Source organism: Cervus elaphus, chromosome 27 (assembly GCF_910594005.1).
Source record: "Cervus elaphus chromosome 27, mCerEla1.1, whole genome shotgun sequence".
In the NCBI taxonomy this organism is placed as follows: Eukaryota; Metazoa; Chordata; class Mammalia; order Artiodactyla; family Cervidae; genus Cervus; species Cervus elaphus.
In genome coordinates, this window is record NC_057841.1 from 51963224 (window position 1) to 51968770 (window position 5547).

The 5547-nt window shown below is 45.4% G+C and overlaps 1 pseudogene; it reads left to right on the forward strand.

The window, feature by feature from the left end:
- The first annotated feature begins 4662 nt into the window (after nucleotides 1-4662).
- On the forward strand, nucleotides 4663-5196 carry LOC122684750 (annotated as a pseudogene).
- The last annotated feature ends 351 nt before the right edge of the window (nucleotides 5197-5547 follow it).

Below are 5547 nucleotides of genomic sequence, written 5' to 3' on the forward strand. Positions count from 1 at the left end.
TGAGATCCTGAGCAGAAGAGCTAAACTGTACCTCAGTTTATTGTGCTTTTCAGATTACTGTATTTTCTACAAATTGAAGATTCATGACAACCCTGCATTATCAGATAGTTAGTATTTGGGGGCAATAAAGTATTTTTAAATTAAGCTATATATATATATATATTTGTTTTAAATTTATTTTTAAGGTTTGCTTTTTAAAAATATTTCTTTGGCTTCACCAGGTCTTAGCTGCAACATGCAAACTCTTAATTGGGGAATGTGGGATCTAGTTCCCTGACCAGGGGTTGAACCTCAGATCCTTGCTTTGGGAGCGTGCGGTCTTAGCCACTGGACCATCAGGGAAGTCCTTGTACATTTGTTTTTATTTCATTTTTTAAAATAAATTTTATTTATGTATGTTTGGCTGCCCTGGGTGTTTGCTGCTGTGAGGGTTTTTCCCTGGCTGCAGAGAGCGGGGGCTACTCTAGTGGCGGTGTGCCGTCTTCTCTGCGGCGCTTCTCTCGTCGTGGACCACAGGCTCTAGGGCGCCCATGCTTCAGCCGCTGCGGTGCGTGGGCTCAATGGTTGCGGCTGCCCGGCTCTAGAGCACAGGCTCAACAGCTGTGGCACACGGGCTTAGTTGCCCCATGGCATTTGGGATCTTCCCTGCTCAGGGATGGAACCTGTGTCTCCTGCACTGGCAGGCAGATTCTTTACCACTGAGCCACCAGGGAAGCCCTACATTTGTTTTTTGTTTTTTTTTTTTTTTTTCCATTTATTTTTATTAGTTGGAGGCTAATTACTTTACAATATTGTAGTGGTTTTTGTCATACATTGACATGAATCAGCCATGGATTTACATGTATTCCCCATCCCGATCCCCCCTCCCACCTCCCTCTCTACCCACTCCCTCTGGGTCTTCCCAGTGCACCAGGCCCGACTTCGAAAGGAGGTAGGACAAAATGGGCCTACATTTGTTTTTAGATATGATGCTATTGTTATCGAAAGGAGTGTGGGGTCTGGCTGCTCACCACTCAACAGCCAAATAAACAAGCCAGGTTGGTGGAGAGAAAAGTTTGCTTTAATTTCAGATGATGGCGATGAGGGTGGGGGTGGAAGGGGAAGTAGGGGGTGGGGACAGTAGGGGGCAGACATCAGTCCACAGGCCGACTCCCTACACACACACCCCCACTGGCAACCGGTGGGGCAAGAGCTTTTATAGGCTGAGGGAGGGGGTTACATGCCGAAACGGTACAGTCAGCTCTGACAATCAGCATCAAACCAGTCATCAGTGGTCTGCCCAGCATCATCTTGGTGGTTTGAGGTACACTTAATCTTCAGTTCCAGGGTCCATTTGTTCCAGCTTCCTTGAGGACAATTCTTGAAATTGTGGCAGCTTATGTCGTGGGGACAGCCTGTTCATCACGTAGTTAATTCTCCCACCTGGACTTTCAGTGTCTGTAAGATGGCTCACAGGATTTGACTCAGAATGTTACCTATAGTTCTTGAAAAGGAACTTAACAGCCTTGACTATGCCTAATGACTACATTATTATTATTTGGTCTCCTTTGATGGTTTTCCTTTTTTTTTTTTTTGTATATTCTCATTTCTCTGATTAAACTTATTCTTTGACTAAAGTTTTTCGCAGACAGAAGGCAGGCAGAGGACATGAGGGGAAGGACCATAGTGTCCTACTCTATTTGACCATTGCATACTTAATAGACTATAGCATAGTGTAAACAGCTTTTATATGACCTGGGAAACCAAGAAATTTATGTGACTCAATTGATTGAGATATTTGCATTATTGTCGTAGTTTGGAACCAAACCCAAAATAGCTCTGATGTATGCTTCTACTAATTTATGACCCACAGAAACTGTGATATAATAAATCTCAGTGTCATTTTAAACCCTGTTTGTGGTAATTATTATACCACACACACACACACACACAAAAAAAAAAAACCAGTGGGGAAAGGGCCAGCTCCCAAGAACAGGCTCCAAATTGTAGGTTGGCTCTGGTACTTGGTGTCTGGGGCTAATAAAGTTAAGGTTTTCCCGTGTGGCCCATCTACATTTCTTGGGTACTTTTCCCTCCAGTAAGTGTATCCTAATCTAACAAGGTCTTCTACATAAAAAACACTCAAAAAATGCAACAGCTCTGAACACACTGTTCTGCCAAGTTTCATGACCTTTTATTGGCCTTCGAGTCTTTAGAAATACCTTGTATGGAGCATTCATTCCAGATTCCATTGACTTGGAGACAAACTGGCTGTCCTCACTGGGAGCACCGTCATTGTACTTATAGACAATTCGGGCCTTCACAGTAGAGAAGCTTGTTTCCTGGTATTCTGGTTATTTGTCATCCTTCCTTGTTTTCATTTGACATTCAACATATATGCCTTCCTCTGAAATTTCTAAAAGAATAGATGAGTGAGGATAGCAAATTAGACTTTGTTGGGCCTTTTTGCCCAGTGATATTTCAAAACACGTTTTTATGGAAAAAAGAGAGCTTGTTTACCTGAAGCTGTTTTTGTCTTTTGTGCCAAGCAATTCTCTGAAACCAGCCTACAATTTTCTTTTCCTTTTTTTAGAGACTTTTTATTTTGTATTGAGGTATAGCCGATGAGCAACGTTGTGATAGTTTAGGGTGAGCAGCGAAGGGACTCAGCCATACATATACATGTATGCATTCTCTCCCAAACTCCCATCCCATCCAGCCTGCCACGTAATATTCAGCAAAGTTCTATGTGCTATTCATAGCACAAGGACAGGACCTTGTTGGTGATCCATTTAAATATAGCAGTGTGTATAGGCAACCATAAGTTCATTCTCTAAGTCTGTGAGTTTCTGTTTTGTTAAGTTCATTTGTATCATTTCTCTTTAGATTCCACAAGTGAGGGTTCTTACAGGAAATCCCTTTCTCTGTTTGACTTACTTCTCTCAGTATGACAGTCTCTAGGTTCATCCATGTTGTTGCAAACGGTATTATTTCATTCTTTTATTTTTTTGTCATTTATTTTTATTAGTTGGAGGCCAATTACAATATTGTAGTGGTTTTTGCCATACATTGACATGAATCAGTCATGGATTTACATGTGTTCCCCATCCCTCTGAGTCTTCCCAGTGCACCAGCCCTGAGCACTTGTCTCATACATCCAGCCTGGGCTGGTGATCTGTTTCACCCTTGATAGTATACTTGTTTCAGTGCTATTTTAATGGACACCAGCCTACAATTTAACTTAATTTTGACACTATCTGTCCAGAGAAAGCATCAGACCCCACAGGTGAAGGGCTCAGTCCTACAAGAATGTCCCTGTCCTCCCACCCCGACCCCACTGCAGAAGCTAATGGCAACTCCGGGGTTGCCGTCTGTTCTTCTGACCAACAGGCTATAGGTTGGGTGTTTCAATGACTTCCTTCTTGGGTTCAATTACTTTTCCAGAGCAACTCACAGAAATCAGAGAAACATTTTACTTACTAGATCACTAGTTTATTATGAGAGGATACAACTCAGAAACAGCTAGAAGTAAGCAATTCACAGGACACGGTGTGTGGAAGGGACACGGAGTTTCCTTGCCCTCTCCAAGGACACAACTCTCCCAGCACCTCCATGTGTTTACCAGCCCAGCAGCTCTCCAAATCCCATCATTCTGGGTGTTTGTAGAGGGTTCATTCAAAGGCAATGATCAAATCACTGGCCTTGGGCTACAGATTCAACCTCTATCCCCTCTCCCCTCCCATGAGGTCTAAGGGGGGACTGAAACTTTCCACCCTCCAATCACAGTGTTGGTTCCCCTGGCAACCAGCCCCATCCTTAGGTGACCTGGGGACCATCAAAATATACTTCATTAATAAAAGACATCTTGATCTGTCTCACCACTTAGGCAATTCCGAGGGTTTTAGAAGTTCTGTGCTAGAAATGGGAGTGAAGATCAAATACATATTTCTTATTATAAATCACAATATCCCAGTCCACTCCCTACTCTTCACACATTCTTCCCTTATAGCAAGGCAATCACACAGGTCAAAAGACACTGGCACCTCACTAGAACTTCTTTCAGTCATTAGTAACTATCCAGTCTGTCATCATATCGTATGAAAGTGTTTCCCAGGGCAAGGCCACTCAGGTTTGCAGGCTTCTATTTCTACCTTGTCAGCTACACTGTAGCAGTAGGGGTGGGTTATTTGCTCAGTCATGTCCGACTCACTGCGACCCCACGAACTGTAGCCTGTCAGGCTCCTCTAACCACGGGATTCTCCAGGCAAGAATACTGGAGTGGATTGCCATTCGCTTCTCCAGAGGATCTTCCTGACCCAGGGATCGAACCCAGGTCTCCTGCACTGCAGGCAGATTCTTTAGTCTAGCAAGTGGCCCCCTCCCTCCCTCCTCCACCCCCACCCCACCCCGTTACACAGGCTCCCTTTACCAACTGGCAATATGACTGCATTCACTGTTCAACCCAATTTTGCACATCCCACCCCATCAGGCCTTTTGGAATTCTGTCTGACATAAAGGTTAAGAACACACTTACTGCAGTGCGCTCAGTGGTCCTGTGGATCTGTCTCTTGCTTCTGTTCCTGTGGAACAGACCCTGGGATGCCCCTTGCACAAGCCTCCGACCACCCTCCAACACTTTTTCCAGTTGCAACCCTGGAATCAGCCGCTCAGCTATACTCAGCTCCCACGACCAGCCAGCACCACTTTCTGAGCTTAGCATCTTATTGCAGATCAACCATGAGCTCCCAGATTCGTCAGAATTATTCCACCCAGGTGGAGGCCGCTGTCAGCTGCCTGGTCAACATGCAACTGTTGGCCTCCTACCATTACCTCTCTCTGGGCTTTTATTTCATCCACAAAGATGTGGCTCTGGAGGACGAGGGCCACTTTTTCCACAAATTGGCCGAGGGGAAGCACGAGGGTGCAGGAGCACCTCTGGTAAACACGAAGCCGGTGCAGAGGCTGCGCCCTCTTTCAGGACGTGCAGAAATGTCTCAAGAGAAGTCGGGGAAATCCAGGAGGCTCTGGAAGCCTCCCTTCTCATGGAGAAGTGGAACCAGCCATTTTGGGTCTGCATGGCCCCACCTCTGTGACTTACAGAGAGCCACGTCCTAGAAGATGGGAGACCACCTGATCAACAATGTCTGCAGGCTGGCTGGTCCCCAGGCTGGGTTGGGAGAATATTTCTTTGAAAGGCTCACCCTCAATCATGGCTAGGAGCCTCTGAAATTGAGCTGCCTTTCAGGAGTCCCCCTGATGTCAGGGGCTTCTGCCTGAAGCCCCTCTCTGCAGCCACTAGGCAGCTTTCTAACCACCCTGGAGCCCTCTCTCAAGCCCTGGACTGAATGGAAGCAATAAAGCTTTTTGCAGAAAAAACAAAACAAAAACATACTTATAGTTTTTTCTTGCTGAGGCCCTTGTAGGTGTAGCCCTGGTCCTGCCACCACTGAAAGAAAAAAGGAGGAAAGAAAAAGTTGAGGTGATGGGGAGTCAGGAGAAAGAATACCCACATCCTTCCTTACTCTGCCTGAAAACAGACTCTCCTTTAGCCCCACTCATGTTCACAGT